Raw genomic sequence first — 19232 nt, forward strand, 5'->3', positions numbered from 1 at the left:
CAAAGGATAGTTTCAATCTGCCTACCTCTGGGTTATGGGCCCAGCATGCTTCCATTGCAGTACTCTGCTGCACATGTAAGTGCAAGAGATCCTGAAGCACTCACTCATCATGCGAAAGTACCAATGTGTTTCTTCATTGGTTGCTGGAAGAAACATCTTACAAAAACTCTCCAGATTATTGACTTTTTAAAGTTTTTCTAGGAAACGTTCTAGATGAATGCTTATTAGTCTTTGTCAGTATGTGCTTTTTGCAAAGTGTCGCTGTGGCGCAATCAGTTAGTGTGTAAGGCTGTTAACCAAAAGGTTGGTGGTTCAATCCCACCCAGGGACTTAATTGACCTTGTTATCAGATTTTGGTGATATTTAAGTAGACAAGTCAAAATTGCAAACCCCCTCTTATGGTATAGGGTACCTGGCCTTCTCTGATGTAATCAGAGTTAGATTTGATTAAGTGATTTTATAAAAAAACAGCTAGGAAGCACAATTTAGCAGTGGGTTGCAGAGAAAAAGAAAAATGCTGGCAGAAAAATCCAATTGAGTGATTAAACAGCTCTTCATTTTCTGGCTTTATTTTTATGATTACAAATTTGTTCTCTGAAAAGTGTCCACAAAGCCAAGTATCTGATTAACATCTTTGTAGGGATGGTTTTTCACCTATTACTAAATTAAACTTGCTTCATTGGAAAGGCAGCAAGATGCATCCTCATTTCAATATCTACGGAAATAATACAGGTTGACACCAGGAAACATTAACGCCACTGCATCTTTGCTGTTTTCTCATGTGGAAGTCTGTTTAATGTGAAAACAAGGTGATATCTAATTAGCACACAGGTAAGGAATTAAGAAAATCTTTATTTAAGGGTGAAGATGTTTCTCACAAAATCGTTGCCCCAATGCATCATTGAAATTCAAGCTGGAAAGATGATTTTAATATATCACTTGTACATTTTGTATTGCTCTTCTGGTGACAATGTAGTTTGTTTTTGTCAATTACCATTTTAATAATCGGGTAAAGAAAATTAATTGGATTTTTGAAAGAAAACAATACTGTCAATATACTATTAAAACAAATTAAAATGGTAAAAGTTATTGTACTTTAAGTAAAAATAAAAGAGCAAAAATATCAATCCCAGTTTTGGATTACTTTAATTAACAAAAAAAAAATGCATATAGCAGAGGATAGTTTCAATCTGCCTACCTCTGGGTTATGGACCCAGCATGCTTCCATTACAGTACTCTGCTGCACATGTAAGTGCAAAAGATCCTGAAGCACTCACTCATCATGGGAAAGTACCAATGTGTTTCTTCATTGGTTGATGGAAGAAACATCTTACAAAAACTCTCCACATTATTGACTTTTTAAAATGTTTCTAGGAATCGTTCTAGATGAATGCTTATTAGCCTTTGTCAGTATGTACTTCTGCAAAGTGTCGCTGTGGCGCAATCAGTTAGTGTGTAAGGCTGTTAACCAAAAGGTTGGTGGTTCAATCCCACCCAGGGACTTAATTGACCTTGTTATCAGATTTTGGTGATCTTTAAGTAGACAAGTCAAAATTTCAAACCCCCTGTTATGGTGTAGGGTACCTGGCCTTCTCTGATGTAATCAGAGTTAGATTTGATTCAGTGATTTTATAAAAACAGCTAGGAAGCACAATTTAGCAGTGGGTTGCAGAGAAAAAGAAATATGCTGGCAGAAAAATCCAATTGAGTGATTAAACAGCTCTTCATTTTCTGGCTTTATTTTTATGCTAACAAATTTGTGCTCTGAAAAGTGTCCACAAAGCCAAGTATCTGATTAACACCTTTGTAGGGATGGTTTTTCACCTATTATTAAATTAAACTTGCTTCATTGGAAAGGCAGCAAGTGATGTCATCCAAGCAGTGGGTCAAAGTTGGCTTCAAACCTCGTCTGCTTATGAAAAGAGAAAAGGGGTATGCAGGGCATGGCGGCCTTTTGCGGTGCTTGGATGACCCCTAGTTCGCATTAAATAATGCAGTCGAGTTTCCCACATTTGGGGAAATCACAGGGGTCAGAATACCCAGAATGCAATGAATGAACCGCACCCTGGGAGAACAGTCTTCATGACCATGGTATCTCCTATGCAAAATAAGTATGATTTGGGATAGGGCTGGGGAGGGCCGCTGCTCAGGCACATCTCTGTCAAGTAAAGGAGATTCAACTGAGGCAGCACAAGGGAACTCTCATCTGGGGACAACAACTGCAGGGAGAACACATATTTTCAGATGAACATGGGAGGGCAGAAGGCTGCCTAATACTGAAGCACCCTCAAACAACAAACCAAATGCAACAACTAGTGCAAGTATTCCTGGGGGAAGGCCTGCAGCAGATGGATTTGCATATGGCGATGTCATCCAAGCAGTGGGTCAAAGTTGGCTTCAACCCTCGTCTGCATATGAAAAGAGAAAAGGGGCGTGCAGGGCATGGCGGCCTTTTGCGGCACTTGGATGACCCCTAGTTCGCATTAAACACCTCCACCCTCCGTCGGTGTGGGGCTCATGTTGGCTATGCCCCAGCCCCTGAAGGATTCAAGCTGATTTCTTGCAGCAGCTGGGCACTGTAACAGCTCCAGAGCTGCTCTGTAAGGCAAGTAAAAGGGTGTGGGCCCTGCAGCACTACCTGTAGTTTGCATTGTGCATTGGAAGGCACAAAGTAAGCAGACGGGAGGAGAAGTCAGGATAGTGCACAAGGGTATAGACGGGAGGGGCTCAAGAAAAAAGAAGTGGAAACAGACAGCAAACTAGGCTTCCAATGCACAATGCAAACTACAGGTAGTGCTGCAGGGCCCACACCCTTTTACTTGCCTTACAGAGCAGCTCTGGAGCTGTTTAATCACTCAATTGGATTTTTCTGCCAGCATAATTTTTCTCTTACGTCCTAGAGGATGCTGGGGACTCCGTAAGGACCATGGGGGATAGACGGGCTCTGCAGGAGACATGGGCACTTTAAGAAAGACTTTAGATCTGGGTGTGCACTGGCTCCTCCCTTTATGCCCCTCCTCCAGACCTCAGTTTACTACTGTGCCCAGAGGAGACTGGGTGCTTTTCAGGGAGCTCTCCTGAGTTTCCTGACAGAAAGTATATTTGTTAGATTTTTTTATTTTCAGGGAGCCTGCTGGCAACAGACTCCCTGCATCGAGGGGCGGAGGGGAGAGATGCACACCTACTTCTGTGAGTTGATAGGCTCTGCTTCTTAGGCTACTGTACAGCATTAGCTCCAGAGGGATCGGTACGCAGGTCTCACCCTCGCCGTCCGTCCCAGAGCCGCGCCGCCGTCCCCCTCGCAGAGCCGGAAGATAGAAGCCGGGTGAGTATGAGAAGAAAAGAAGACTTCAGAGGCGGCGGAAGACTTCATGATCTTCACTGAGGTAACGCACAGCAGTAAAGCTGTGCTCCATTGCTCCAATACACCTCACACACGGCAGTCAGTGTAAGGGTGAAGGGCGCAGGGGGGACGCCCTGGGCAGCAATATAGACCACTCTTTGGCAAAATAAATATATATGCAGCTAGGCACTGTATATATATATATAAGAGCCCCCGCCATTTTTTTACTATATTTGAGCGGGACAGAAGCCCATCGCTGAGGGGGTGGGGCTTCTCCCTCAGCACTCACCAGCGCCATTTTCTCCACAGCACCGCTGAGGGGAAGCTCCACGGACTCTCCCCTGCTTATACCACGGTAGAAAGAGGGTCTTAAAGAAGAGGGGGGCACATAATTAGGCGCATATATATATGGAAATACAGCGCTACTGGGTAAACATAAAATTATTGTGTTTTTTTCCTGGGTCATATAGCGCTGGGGTGTGTGCTGGCATACTCTCTCTCTCTGTCTCTCCAAAGGGCCTTGTTGGGGAACTGTCCTCAGATAAGAGGATTCCCTGAGTGTATGGTGTGTCGGTACACGTGTGTCGACATGTCTGAGGTAGAAGGCTCTCCTAGAGAGGAGCAGGAGCAAATTAATGTGGTGTCTCCATCGACAACGCCGACACCTGACTGGATGGATATGTGGAATGTTTTAAGTGCTAATGTAAACTTATTACACAAGAGATTAGACAAAGCTGAAGCTAGGGAACAGTCAGGGAGTCAACCCATGCCTGTCCCTATGTCGCAGGGACCTTCGGGGTCTCAAAAGCGCCCACTATCCCAAATAGTTGACACAGATACCGACATAGTGTCGACTACGATGATGCAAAGTTACAGCCAAAATTGGCTAAATGTATTCGATATATGATTATTGCAATAAAAGATGTTTTGCACATCACAGAGTCCCCTGTCCCTGACACGAGGGTACACATGTATAAGGGAAAGAAACCTGAGATAACCTTTCCCCCCTCACATGAGTTGAACGAATTATGTGAAAAAGCTTGGGAATCTCCAGACAAAAAGCTGCAGATTCCCAAAAGGATTCTTATGGCGTATCCTTTCCCGCCAATGGACAGGATACGGTGGGAATCCTCCCCTAGGGTGGATAAAGCATTGACACGCTTATCCAAAAAGGTAGCGCTGCCATCCCAGGATACGGCTACCATCAGGGACCCTGCTGACCGCAAGCAGGAGGTTACCCTAAAGTCCATTTACACACATTCTGGTACCTTACTCAGACCGGTAATTGCGTCGGCCGGGGTTGTAGCGCAGTGGCAGCATGGACAGATACCTTATCAGCAGAGATTGAGACCCTAGATAAGGATGCTATGTTATTGACCATAGGGCATATAAAAGATGCTGTCCTATATATGAGAGATGCTCAAAGTGACATTAGTCTACTGGGTTCTAGAATAAACGCTATGTCGATTTCTGCTAGACGAGTCCTATGGACCCGGCAATGGACAGGTGATGCCGACTCAAAAAGGCATATGGAGGTTTTACCTTAAAGGGGTGAGGAATTGTTTGGGGAAGGTCTCTCGGACCTAGTCTCCACAGCTACAGCTGGTAAATCAAATTTTTTGCCTTATATTCCCTCACAGCCTAAGAAAGCACCACATTATCAAATGCAGTCCTTTCGATCACAGAGAAACAAGAAAGTACGAGGTGCGTCCTTTCTTGCCAGAGGTAAGGGCAGAGGGAAGAAGCTGCACAACACAGCTAGTTCCCAGGAACAGAAGTCCTCCCCGGCCTCTACAAAATCCACCGCATGACGCTGGGGCTCCGCTAAAGGAGTCCGCCCAGTTGGGGGCACGTCTTCGAGTTTTCAGCCACATCTGGGTTCATTCGCAGGTGGATCCCTAGGCAATAGAAATTGTTTCTCAGGGTTACAAGCTGAAATTCGAAGAGGTGCCTCCTCGCCGGTTTTTCAAATCGGCCCTACCATCTTCTCCCCAGGAAAGGGAGATAGTGTTAAATGCAATTCACAAATTGTATCTTCAACATATGCCGCTGTTCGGGCACCCCCCTGTCAAGTGAAAGAGATCCAACTGAGGCAGCACAAGGGAACTCTCGAAAGAAGAACAAGGCTAGAGGAAGATCTGAGACAAAGAAATCAGACTTTTTCCAGAGCTGACCAGAGGAAAGCACAAACACAGTCCCCCACTACCACAAATAATGCAGTCGAGTTTCCCACATTTGGGGAAATCACAGGGGTCAGCATACCCAGAATGCAATGAATGAACCTCACCCTGGGAGAAAAATCTTCATGACCATGGTATCGCCTATGCAAAATAAGTATGATTTGGGATAGGGCTGGGGAGGGCCGCTGCTCAGGCACATCTCTGTCAAGTAAAGGAGATTCAACTGAGGCAGCACAAGGGAACTCTCATCTGGGGACAACAACTGCAGGGAGAACACATATTTTCAGATGAACATGTGAGGGCAGAAGGCTGCCTAATGCTGAAGCACCCCCAAACAACAAACCAAATGCAACAACTAGTGCAAGCATTCCTGGGGGAAGGCCTGCAGCAGATGGATTTGCATATGGTGATGTCATCCAAGCAGTGGGTCAAAGTTGGCTTCAACCCTCGTCTGCATATGAAAAGAGAAAAGGGGCGTGCAGGGCATGGCGGCCTTTTGCAGCGCTTGGATGACCCCTAGTTCGCATTACACACCTCCACCCTCCTTCGGTGTGGGGCTCATGTTGGCTATGCCCCAGCCCCTGAAGCATTCAAGCTGATTTCTTGCAGCAGCTGGGCACTGTAACTGCTCCAGAGCTACTCTGTAAGGCAAGTAAAAGGGTGTGGGCCCTGCAGCACTACCTGTAGTTCGCATTGTGCGTTGGAAGGCACGAAGTAAGCAGACGGGAGAAGTCAGGATAGTGCGCAAGGGCATAGAAGGGAGCGGCTCAAGAAAAGAGAAGTGGAAACAGACAGCAAACTAGGCTGTAGAGAGACCTGAGACAAAGAGATCTGAATTATACGAGAGCCGACGAGGGGAAACACAAATTATGCAGTCAAGTTTCCCACATTTGGGGAAATCGCAGGAGCAGCACACCCAGAGTGCAATGGTTGAGCCTTGCCCTGGGAGAAGCACCTTCATGATCATAGTATCTCACCTGGCAGGTAAGTAGGAGTTGGGCTAGAGCTGGGGAGGGTCGCTGCTCGGGTTCCCCCCTGTGAAGTGAAGGAGATCCAACTGAGGCAGCACCAGGGAACTCTCGAAAGAAGAACAAGGCTAGAGGAAGATCTGAGACAAAGAAATCTGACTTTTACCAGAGCTGACCAGAGGAAAGCACAAACACAGTCCCCCACTACCACAAATAATGCAGTCGAGTTTCCCACATTTGGGAAAATCACAGGGGTCAGCATACCCAGAATGCAATGAATGAACCTCACCCTGGGAGAACAATCTTCATGACCATGGTATCTCCTATGCAAAATAAGTATGATTTGGGATAGGGCTGGTGAGGGCCGCTGCTCAGGCACATCTCTGTCAAGTAAAGGAGATTCAACTGAGGCAGCACAAGGGAACTCTCATCTGGGGACAACAACTGCAGGGAGACCACATCTTTTCAGATGAACATGGGAGGGCGGAAGGCTGCCTAATACTGAAGCACCATCAAATATCAAACCATATGCAACAACTAGTACAAGCACTCCTGGGGGAAGGTCTGCAGCAGACGGATTTGCATACGGTGATGTTATCCAAGCAGTGGGCCAAAGTTGACTGGAACCCTCATCTGCATATGAAAAGAGAAAAGGGGCATGCAGGGCATGGCGGCCTTTTGCAGTGCTTGGATGACCCCTAGTTCGCATTAAACACCCCCACCCTCCTTTGGTGTGGGGCTCATGTTGGCCATGCCCCATCCCCTGAAGCATTCAAGCTGATTTCTTGCAGCAGCTGGGCACTGTAACAGCTCCAGAGCTGTTCTGTAAGGCAAGAAAAAGGGTGTGGGCCCTGCAGCACCACCTGTTGTTCGCATTGTGCGTTGGAAGGCACAAATTAAGCAGACGGGAGGAGAAGTCAGGATAGTGCGCAAGGGCATACTTTTCTCTTAGTCCGGGGGCAAGGCTTCAAAATGGGGTCTGCAACGGAGGAGACACAGGGGGCGTGGTCACAGCAGCTTTTCTCTACAGCCTGCACCAGCAGGAGCCTACACCATTTTTTATGATCACGCTGAACTGCAGTGCGACTGCAATTACAGCATGGTCAAGAAGGGAGGCGTCATGCTGGGTGGCCATGCCCTGTCACTGTGCAGGAGCCAGCACAGCTCACACACTAGTCCCCGGGTGCAGCCCCCAACCCCCGGGACACCCGGAGCAACAAAATGTAGATTCAGGCCACCAGGCCACGCCCCTACCTATGAAACCATGCCTCCTTTTTACCATTGCGCTGTTTATCTGCGCGCACTGCATTACAATCTCCCTCGCCACCTCTCTGGGTGTCACCAGTGATAGTGACACCTCTGCCATGCTTGTAGCAGCTGGTCCTAAGATCTACGCCTCAAGCCCTGAGTGTTTGCCCTTGTGACTTGTTGATCATCATAGCGAAGCAGATGCTTACAGAAAACTGCAGGGGCTTAGATTGAAAATAAAAAAATTGATGGGTATAAGGTAGAGAGGAGCGGGTTCGGTTCTCCGAGAACCGAATTCCCCACGAACTCCACGTGGTTTACACTGGTCCGAGGCAGGCTCGGTTGTTCCCGCCTGACTCGGAAAACCTGAACAAGGGAAAATGTCATCATCCCGCTGTCGGATTCTCGCGAGATTCGGATTCCATATAAAGAGCTGCGCGTTGCTGACATTTTTACTCGTGCATTGAAGAGAGAGCGGAGAGGACGTGGCTATGTTCTCTCAGTGGAAATCTCAATATCAGTGCTCAGTATCAGTGGTTACTTATTGCTGCTCAGTAATACTAGTAGTGTGTCTCTCCTGCTCAGTGTCAGTTCTCAGTAGTATCCTCATCAGTGCTCAGTATCACTGCTCATTGTCTTGTGCTGCATTGTGGTGCTCAGCATACTACAGTACATTACTAATAGTCCAGTGCTGCATCTTGCTGCTCAGTGTCAGTTCTAGTATCCTCATCAGTGCTCACTATCACTGCTCATTGCATTGTGGTGTTCTGTATACTACAATAACATAGTAATATAGTAACATAGTTTTTGAGGTTGAATAGAGGCAAATTGCCCATCGTGTTCAACCTGTTTTAAGTTGTGATGATTCTACATACTTGCTGAATAATGTTTTATGACTAGTTAGCTACTATAACTCATGTTACCCCCGGATTAACCATGTTGATATTTTAAGTATTATAACCTTGGATAGCTTTTTCATTCAGAAATGTATCCATTCCTTTTTTAAATCCAATTACAGAGTCCGCCATTACCACCTTCCCTGGCAGGGAATTCCACATCCTGATTGCCCTAACAGTGAAGAAACCTTTCCTCCATTGCGTTCTGAACTTTCCTCCAGTCGCAGCGAGTGACCACGTGTTCTTTTAATAAATAATTCCTCTGATAACTCTTTGTTATGTATCTTTACATATTTGAAGATATTAATAATATCTCCTCTTAGGCACCTCTTTTCTAGTGTATAAATATTCAGCCTAGTAAGTCTTTCCTTATAGTCCAGTACTTTTAGGCCTTTAATCAATTTAGTCTTCAGGATCTCTTACACTTCCATGAGCAGCAGAGTAGTGCAATGGAAGCATGCTGGGCCCATAACCCAGAGGTCGATTGATCGAAACTATCCTCTGCTATGTGCATTTTTTTTTTATAATTAAAGTAATCAAAAACTGGGATTGATATTTTGGCTCTTTTATTTTTACTTAAAGTACAATAACTTTTATCATTTTAATTTGTTTTAATAGTATATTGACAGCATTGTTTTCTTTAAAAAATCCACTTAATTTTCTTTACCCTATTACTGAAATGGTAATTGACAAAAACAAACTACATTGTCACCAGAAGAGCAATGCAAAATGTACAAGTGATATATGAAAATCATCTTCCATCTTGAATTTCAATGATGCATTGGGACAACAATTTGTGAGAAACATCTTCACCCACAAAGAAAGATTTTCTTAATTCCTTACCTGTGTGCTGATTAGATATCACCTTGTTTTCACATTAAACAGACTTCCCCGTGAGGAAGCAGCAAGGATGCAGTGACGTTTCCTGGTGTCAACCTGTATTATTTCAGTAGACATTGAAATGAGGATGCATCTTTGATGCCTTTCCAATGAAGCAAGTTTATTTCAGTAATAGGTGAAAAACCATTCCTACAAAGGTGTTAATCAGAGACTTGGCTTTGTGGACACTTTTCAGAGAGCAAATTTGTTAGCATAAACATAAAATCAGAAAATGAAGAGCTGTTTAATCACTCAATTGGACTTTTCTGCCAGCATATTTTTTTTCTCTGCAACCCACTGCTAAATTGTGCTTCCTAGCTGTTTTTTTATAAAATCACTTAATCAAATCTAACTCTGATTACATCAGAGAAGGCCAGGTACCCTACACCATAAGGGGGGTTTTTGAAATTTTGACTTGTCTACTTAAAGATCACCAAAATCTGATTACAAGGTCAATTACATCCCTGGGTGGGATTGAACCACCAACCTTTTGGTTAATAGCCAAACATGCTAACCGATTGCGCCACAGAGACACCTTGCAAAAGTCAATACTGACAAAGGCTAATAATCATTCATCTAGAACGTTTCCTAGAAAAACTTTAAAAAGTCAATAATCTGGAGAATTTTTGTAAGAAACACATTGGTACTTTCCCATGATGAGTGAGTGCTTCAGGATTTCTTGCACTTACATGGGCTATTAACCAAAAGGTTGGTGGTTCAATCCCACCCAGGGATGTAATTGACCTTGTCATCAGATTTTGGTGATCTTTAAGTAGACAAGTCAAAATTTCAAACCCCCTCTTATGGTGTAGGGTACCTGGCCTTCTCTGACGTAATCAGAGTTAGATTTAATTAAGTGATTTTATAAAAAACAGCTAGGAAGCACAATTTAGCAGTGGGTTGCAGAGAAAAAAATAACATTTTAAACCTACCGGTAATTTTTTTTTCTCGTAGTCCGTAGAGGATGATGGGGACTCCGTAAGGACCATGGGGGATAGACGGGCTCCGCAGCAGACATGGGCACTTTAAGAAAGACTTTAGATCTGGGTGTGCACTGGCTCCTCCCTCTATGCCCCTCCTCCATACCTCAGTTAGAGAAACTGTGCCCAGAGGAGACAGACAGTTCGAGGAAAGGATTTTTGTTAATCCAAGGTCAAGATTCATACCAGCCACACCAATCACACCGTATAACTTGTGATATACTACCCAGTTAACAGTATGAATCAAATCTAACTCTGATTACATCAGAGAAGGCCAGGTACCCTACACCATAACAGGGGTTTTCGAAATTTTGACTTGTCTACTTAAAGATCAACAAAATCTGATTACAAGTTCAATTACGTCCCTGGGTGGGATTGAACCACCAACCTTTTGGTTAATAGCCGTACACACTAACTGATTGCGCCACAGCGAAACTTTGCAAAAGTACATACTGACAAAGGCTAATAAGCATTCATCTAGAACGATTCCTAGAAAAACTTTAAAAAGTCAATAATCTGGAGAGTTTTTGTAAGATGTTTCTTCCAGCAACCAATGAAGAAACACATTGGTACTTTCGCATGATGAGTGAGTGCTTCAGGATCTCTTGCACTTACATGTGCAGCAGAGTACTGTAATGGAAGCATGCTGGGTCCATAACCCAGAGGTAGGCAGATTGAAACTATCCTCTGCTATATGACTTGTCTACTTAAATATTACCAAAATTTGATGACAAGGTCAATTACGTCCCTGGATGGGATTGAACCACCAACCTTTTGATTAATAGCTGAACACACTAACCGATTGCGCCACAGAGACACTTTGCAAAAAGTACATACTGACAAAGACTAATAAGCATTCATCTAGAACGTTTCCTAGAAAAACTTTAAAAAGTCAATAATCTGGAGAGTTTTTGTAAGATGTTTCTTCCAGCAACCAATGAAGAAACACATTGGTACTTTCCCATGATGAGTGAGTGCTTCAGGATCTCTTGCACTTACATGTGCAGCAGAGTACTGCAATGGAAGCATGCTGGGCCCATAACCCAGAGGTAGGCAGATTGAAACTATCCTTTGCTATATGCATTTTTTTTTTGTTCATTAAAGTAATCCAAAACTGGGATTGATATTTTAGCTTTTATTTTTACTTAAAGTACAATAACTTTTACCATTTTAATTTGTTTTAATAGTATATTGACAGTGTTGTTTTCTTTCAAAAATCCAATTAATTTTCTTTACCCGATTATTAAAATGGTAATTGACAAAAACAAACTACATTGTCACCAGAAGAGCAATACAAAATGTACAAGTGATATATTAAAATCATCTTTCCAGCTTGAATTTCAATGATGCATTGGGGCAACGATTTTGTGAGAAACATCTTCACCCTTAAATAAAGATTTTCTTTATTCCTTACCTGTGTGCTAATTAGATATCACCTTGTTTTCACATTAAACAGACTTCCACATGAGAAAGCAGCAAGGATGCAGTGGCGTTAATGTTTCCTGGTGTCAACCTGTATTATTTCAGTAGATATTGAAATGAGGATGCATCTTGCTGCCTTTCCAATGAAGCAAGTTTAATTTAGTAATAGGTGAAAAACCATCCCTACAAATATGTTAATCAGATACTTGGCTTTGTGGACACTTTTCAGAGAACAAATTAGTTAGCATAAAAATAAAGCCAGAAAATGAAGAGCTGTTTAATCACTCAATTGGATTTTTCTGCCAGCATATTTCTTTTTCTCTGCAACCCACTGCTAAATTGTGCTTCCTAGCTGTTTTTTTATAAAATCACTGATTCAAATCTAACTCTGATTACATCAGAGTAGGCCAGGTACCCTACACCATAAGAAGGGGGTTTGAAATTTTGACTTGTCTACTTAAAGATCACCAAAATCTGATAACAAGGTCAATTACATCGTTGGGTGGGATTGAACCACCAACCCTTTGATTAATAACCAAACACACTAACCGATTGCGCCACAGAGACACTTTACAAACATACATACTGACAAAGGCTAATAAGCATTCATCTAGAACGTTTCCTAGAAAAACTTTAAAAAGTCAATAATCTGGAGAGTTTTTGTAAGATGTTTCTTCCATCAACCAACGAAGAAACACATTGGTACTTTCCCATGATGAGTGAGTGCTTCAGGATCTCTTGCACTTACATGTGCAGCAGAGTACTGCAATGGAAACATGCTGGGCCCATAACCCAGAGGTAGGCAGATTGAAACTATCCTCTGCTATATGCATTTTTTTTTGTTAATTAAAGTAATCCAAAACTGGGATTGATATTTTTGCTCTTTTATTTTTACTTAAAGTACAATAACTTTTACCATTTTAATTTGTTTTAATAGTATATTGACAGTATTGTTTTCTTTCAAAAATCCACTTAATTTTCTTTACCCTATTATTAAAATGGTAATTGACAAAAACAAACTACATTGTCACCAGAAGAGCAATACAAAATGTACAAGTCATATATTAAAATCATCTTTCCAGCTTGAATTTCAATGATGCATTGGGGCAACGATTTTGTGAGAAACACCTTCACCCTTAAATAAAGATTTTCTTAATTCCTTACCTGTGTGCTAATTAGATATCACCTTGTTTTCACATTAAACAGACTTCCACATGCGAAAGCAGCAAGGATGCAGTGGCGTTTATGTTTCCTGGTGTCAACCTGTATAATTTCAGTAGACATTGAAATGAGGATGCATCTTGCTGCCTTTCCAATGAAGCAAGTTTAATTCAGTAATAGGTGAAAAACCATTCCTACAAAGGTGTTAATCAGAGACTTGGCTTTGTGGACACTTTTCAGAGAGCAAATTTGTTAGCATAAACATAAAATCAGAAAATGAAGAGCTGTTTAAACAGCTACTGCCTGAGGGTCTCTTGACCTGGTGCAATACCTCTGTAGCTTTTTGTTGAGGCGGGACGCCATCATGTCTATCTGGAACAGTCCCCACCGACTTGCAATCTGTGCGAAGACTTCCTGATGGAGTCCCCACTCTCCTGGATGTAGGTCGTGTCTGCTGAGGAAGTCTGCTTCCCAGTTGTCCACTCCCGGAATGAACACTGCTGACAGTGCGCTTACATGATTCTCCGCCCAGCGAAGAATTCTGGTGGCTTCCGCCATCGCCACTCTGCTCCTTGTGCCGCCTTGGCGGTTTACATGAACTACTGCGGTGACGTTGTCTGACTGGATCAGAACTGGTTGGTCGCGAAGTAAGGTCTCCGCTTGACATAGGGCGTTGTATATGGCCCTTAGCTCCAGGATGTTGATGTGAAGACAAGTCTCCTGACTTGACCAAAGACCTTGGAAATTTCTTCCCTGTGTGGCTGCTCCCCAACCTCGGAGGCTCGCGTTCGTGGTCACCAGGATCCAGTCCTGAATGCCGAACCTGCGGCCCTCTAGAAGGTGAGCACTCTGCAGCCACCACAGGAGAGATACCCTGGCCCTGGGGGACAGGGTGATCAACTGATGAATCTGTAGATGTGACCCGGACCACTTGTCCAGTAGGTCCCATTGCAAGATCCTCGCATGGAACCTGCCGAAGGGAATGGCCTCGTATGATGCCACCATCATTCCCAGGACTCGAGTGCAGTGATGCACTGACACCTGTTTTGGTTTCAATAGGTTCCTGACCAGAGTCATGAGTTCCTGGGCCTTTTCTATCGGAAGATAAACCCTTTTCTGGTCCGTATCCAGAATAATGCCCAAGCAAAGTCAGACGAGTCGTAGGAACCAACTGCGACTTCGGGATATTGAGAATCCAGCCGTTTTGCTGTAACACCTTCAATGAAAGTTATACGCTGTTCAGCAACTGCTCTCTTGATCTCGCTTTTATGAGGAGATCGTTCAAGTACGGGATAATTGTGACACCTTGCTTTCGCAGGAGCACCATAATTTCCGTCATTACCTTGGTGAAAATTCTCGGAGAAAATTCTGGAGAGACCAAACGGCAACGTCTGAAATTGGTAATGACAATACTGTACCGCAAATCTTAGGTACGCCTGATGAGGTGGATAAATGAGTACATGAAGGTATGCATCCTTTATGTCCAGAGATATCATAAAATCCCCCCCTTCTAGGCTGGCGATGACCGCTCTTAGCGATTCCATCTTGAACTTGAACCTTTTCAAGTATAGGTTCAGGGATTTTAAATTTAATATGGGTCTGACCAAACCGTCCGGTTTTGGGACTACAAACAGGGTCGAATAATTTCCCTTTCCTTGTTGAAGCAGGGGAACCTTGACCACCACCTGTTGAAGATACAATTTGTGAATTGCATTTAACACTATCTCCCTTTCCTGGGGAGAAGATGGTAGGGCCGATTTGAAAAACCGGCGAGGAGGCACCTCTTCGAATTTCAGCTTGTAACCCTGAGAAACAATTTCTATTGCCTAGGGATCCACCTGCGAATGAACCCAGATGTGGCTGAAAACACGAAGACGTGCCCCCAACTGGGCGGACTCCTTTAGCGGAGCCCCAGCGTCATGCGGTGGATTTTGTAGAGGCCGGGGAGGACTTCTGTTCCTGGGAACTAGCTGTGTTGTGCAGCTTCTTCCCTCTGCCCTTACCTCTGGCAAGAAAGGACGCACCTCGTACTTTCTTGTTTCTCTGTGATCGAAAGGACTGCATTTGATAATGTGGTGCTTTCTTAGGCTGTGAGGGAATATAAGGCAAAAAATTTGATTTACCAGCTGTAGCTGTGGAGACAAGGTCCGAGAGACCTTCCCCAAACAATTCCTCACACCTGTAAGGTAAAACCTCCATATGCCTTTTTGAGTCGGCATCACCTGTCCATTGCCGGGTCCATAGGACTCGTCTAGCAGAAATCGACATAGCGTTTATTCTAGAACCCAGTAGACTAATGTCACTTTGAGCATCTCTCATATATAGGACAGCATCTTTTATATGCCCTATGGTCAATAACATAGCATCCTTATCTAGGGTCTCAATCTCTGCTGATAAGGTATCTGTCCATGCTGCCACCGCGCTACAACCTCGGCCGACGCAATTGCCGGTCTGAGTAAGGTACCAGAATGTGTGTAAATGGACTTTAGGGTAACCTCCTGCTTGCGGTCAGCAGGGTCCCTGATGGTAGCCGTATCCTGGGATGGCAGCGCTACCTTTTTGGATAAGCGTGTCAATGCTTTATCCACCCTAGGGGAGGATTCCCACCGTATCCTGTCCATTGGCGGGAAAGGATACGCCATAAGAATCCTTTTGGGAATCTGCAGCTTTTTGTCTGGAGATTCCCAAGCTTTTTCACATAATTCGTTCAACTCATGTGAGGGGGGAAAGGTTATCTCAGGTTTCTTTCCCTTATACATGTGTACCCTCGTGTCAGGGACAGGGGACTCTGTGATGTGCAAAACATCTTTTATTGCAATAATCATATATCGAATACATTTAGCCAATTTTGGTTGTAACTTTGCATCATCGTAGTCGACACTGGAGTCAGAATCTGTGTCGGTATCTGTGTCAACTATTTGGGATAGTGGGCGCTTTTGAGACCCCGAAGGTCCCTGCGACATAGGGACAGGCATGGGTTGACTCCCTGACTGTTCCCTAGCTTCAGCTTTGTCTAATCTCTTGTGTAATAAGTTTACATTAGCACTTAAAACATTCCACATATCCATCCAGTCAGGTGTCGGCGTTGTCGATGGAGACACCACATTAATTTGCTCCTGCTCCTCTCTAGGAGAGCCTTCTACCTCAGACATGTCGACACACGTGTACCGACACACCATACACTCAGGGAATCCTCTTATCTGAGGACAGTTCCCCAACAAGGCCCTTTGGAGAGACAGAGAGAGAAAGTATGCCAGCACACACCCCAGCGCTATATGACCCAGGAAAAAAACACAATCACTTTATGTTTACCCAGTAGCGCTGTATTTCCATATATATATGCGCCTAATTATGTGCCCCCTCTTCTTTAAGACCCTCTTTCTACCGTGGTATAAGCAGGGGAGAGTCCATGGAGCTTCCCCTCAGCGGTGCTGTGGAGAAAATGGCGCTGGGGAGTGCTGAGGGAGAAGCCCCACCCCCTCAGCGACGGGCTTCTGTCCCGCTCAAATAGCCCCCCCCATAAAAAAATGGCGGGGGCTCTTATATATATATACAGTGCCTAGCTGCATATATATTTATTTTGCCAAAGAGAGGTCTATATTGCTGCCCAGGGCGTCCCCCCTGCGCCCTTCACCCTTACACTGACTGCCGTGTGTGAGGTGTATGGGAGCAATGGAGCACAGCTTTACTGCTGTGCGTTACCTCAGTGAAGATCATGAAGTCTTCCGCCGCCTCTGAAGTCTTCTTTTCTTCTTATACTCACCCGGCTTCTATCTTCCGGCTCTGCGAGGGGGACGGCGGCGCGGCTCTGGGACGGACGGCGAGGGTGAGACCTGCGTACCGATCCCTCTGGAGCTAATGCTGTACAGTAGCCTAAGAAGCAGAGCCTATCAACTCACAGAAGTAGGTGTGCATCTCTCCCCTCCGCCCCTCGATGCAGGGAGTCTGTTGCCAGCAGGCTCCCTGAAAATAAAAAAATCTAACAAATATACTTTCTGTCAGGAAACTCAGGAGAGCTCCCTGAAAAGCACCCAGTCTCCTCTGGGCACAGTAGTAAACTGAGGTCTGGAGGAGGGGCATAGAGGGAGGAGCCAGTGCACACCCAGATCTAAAGTCTTTCTTAAAGTGCCCATGTCTCCTGCGGAGCCCGTCTATCCCCCATGGTCCTTACGGAGTCCCCAGCATCCTCTAGGACGTAAGAGAAAAATTATGCTGGCAGAAAAATCCAATTGAGTGATTAAACAGCTCCAGAGCTGCTCTGTAAGGCAAGTAAAAGGGTGTGGGCCCTGCAGCACTACCTGTAGTTTGCATTGTGCATTGGAAGCCTAGTTTGCTGTCTGTTTCCACTTCTTTTTTCTTGATCCCCTCCCGTCTATACCCTTGTGCACTATCCTGACTTCTCCTCCCGTCTGCTTACTTTGTGCCTTCCAATGCACAATGCAAACTACAGGTAGTGCTGCAGGGCCCACACCCTTTTACTTGCCTTACAGAGCAGCTCTTGAGCTGTTACAGTGCCCAGCTGCTGCAAGAAATCAGCGTGAATGCTTCAGGGGCTGGGGCATGGCCAACATGAGCCCCACACCGAAGGAGGGTGGGGGTGTTTAATGCGAACTAGGGGTCTTGCACAATGCGAACTACAGGTAGTGCTGCAGGGCCCACACCCTTTTACTTGCCTTACAGAGCAGCTCTGGAGCTGTTACAGTGCCCAGCTGCTGCAAGAAATCAGCTTGAATCCTTCAGGGGCTGGGGCATAGCCAACATGAGCCCCACACCGACAGAGGGTGGAGGTGTTTAATGCGAACTAGGGGTCATCCAAGTGCCGCAAAAGGCCGCCATGCCCTGCACGCCCCTTTTCTCTTTTCATATGCAGACGAGGGTTGAAGCCAACTTTGACCCACTGCTTGGATGACATCGCCATATGCAAATCCATCTGCTGCAGGCCTTCCCCCAGGAATGCTTGCACTAGTTGTTGCATTTGGTTTGTTGTTTGGGGGTGCTTCAGTATTAGGCAGCCTTCTGCCCTCCCATGTTCATCTGAAAATATGTGTTCTCCCTGCAGTTGTTGTCCCCAGATGAGAGTTCCCTTGTGCTGCCTCAGTTGAATCTCCTTTACTTGACAGAGATGTGCCTGAGCAGCGGCCCTCCCCAGCCCTATCCCAAATCATACTTATTTTGCATAGGAGATACCATGGTCATGAAGACTGTTCTCCCAGGGTGCGGTTCATTCATTGCATTCTGGGTATGCTGACCCCTGTGATTTCCCCAAATGTGGGAAACTCGACGGCATTATTTAATGCGAACTAGGGGTCATCCAAGCACCGCAAAAGGCCGCCATGCCCTGCATACCCCTTTTCTCTTTTCATAAGCAGACGAGGTTTGAAACCAACCTTGACCCACTGCTTGGATGACATCACTTGCTGCCTTTCCAATGAAGCAAGTTTAATTTAATAATAGGTGAAAAACCATCCCTACAAAGGTGTTAATAAGATACTTGGCTTTGTGGACACTTTTCAGAGCACAAATTTGTTAGCATAAAAATAAAGCCAGAAAATGAAGAGCTGTTTAATCACTCAATTGGATTTTTCTGCCAGCATATTTCTTTTTCTCTGCAACCCACTGCTAAATTGTGCTTCGTGGCTGTTTTTTTTATAAAATCACTTAATCAAATCTAACTCTGATTACATCAGAGAAGGCCAGGTACCCTACACCATAACAGGGGTTTTCGAAATTTTGACTTGTCTACTTAAAGATCACCAAAATCTGATAACAAGGTCAATTACGTCCCTAGGTGGGATTGAACCACCAACCTTTTGGTTAACAACTGAACACGCTAACTGTTTGTGCCTCAGAGACACTTTGCGAAAGTACATACTGACAAAGGCTAATAAGCATTCATCTAGAACGTTTCCTAGAAAAACTTTAAAAAGTCAATAATCTGGAGAGTTTTTGTAAGATGTTTCTTCCATCAACCAATGAAGAAACACATTGGTACTTTCCCATGATGAGTGAGTGCTTCAGGATCTCTTGCACTTACATGTGCAGCAGAGTACTGTAATGGAAGCATGCTGGGTCCATAACCCAGAGGTAGGCAGATTGAAACTATCCTCTGCTATATGCATTGTTTTTTGTTAATTAAAGTAATCCAAAACTGGGAT

At 44.6% G+C, this 19232-nt stretch overlaps 2 non-coding genes and 3 pseudogenes across 2 annotated transcripts; 1 reads left to right on the forward strand and 4 right to left on the reverse strand.

The window, feature by feature from the left end:
* Positions 1-1936: 1936 nt before the first annotated feature.
* On the reverse strand, positions 1937-2115 carry LOC135033135 (U1 spliceosomal RNA; annotated as a pseudogene).
* A 3402-nt stretch (positions 2116-5517) lies between these two features.
* Positions 5518-5681, reverse strand: LOC135032989 (U1 spliceosomal RNA). Its single transcript, XR_010228435.1, has one exon. It is a non-coding gene; the product is annotated as a U1 spliceosomal RNA (small nuclear RNA).
* A 698-nt stretch (positions 5682-6379) lies between these two features.
* LOC135033104 (U1 spliceosomal RNA) lies at positions 6380-6515 on the reverse strand (annotated as a pseudogene).
* A 152-nt stretch (positions 6516-6667) lies between these two features.
* Positions 6668-6831, reverse strand: LOC135033168 (U1 spliceosomal RNA). Its single transcript, XR_010228579.1, has one exon. It is a non-coding gene; the product is annotated as a U1 spliceosomal RNA (small nuclear RNA).
* An 11409-nt stretch (positions 6832-18240) lies between these two features.
* LOC135033138 (U1 spliceosomal RNA) lies at positions 18241-18419 on the forward strand (annotated as a pseudogene).
* Positions 18420-19232: the final 813 nt, after the last annotated feature.

Source organism: Pseudophryne corroboree, unplaced genomic scaffold (assembly GCF_028390025.1).
Source record: "Pseudophryne corroboree isolate aPseCor3 unplaced genomic scaffold, aPseCor3.hap2 scaffold_567, whole genome shotgun sequence".
Taxonomy (NCBI): domain Eukaryota; kingdom Metazoa; phylum Chordata; class Amphibia; order Anura; family Myobatrachidae; genus Pseudophryne; species Pseudophryne corroboree.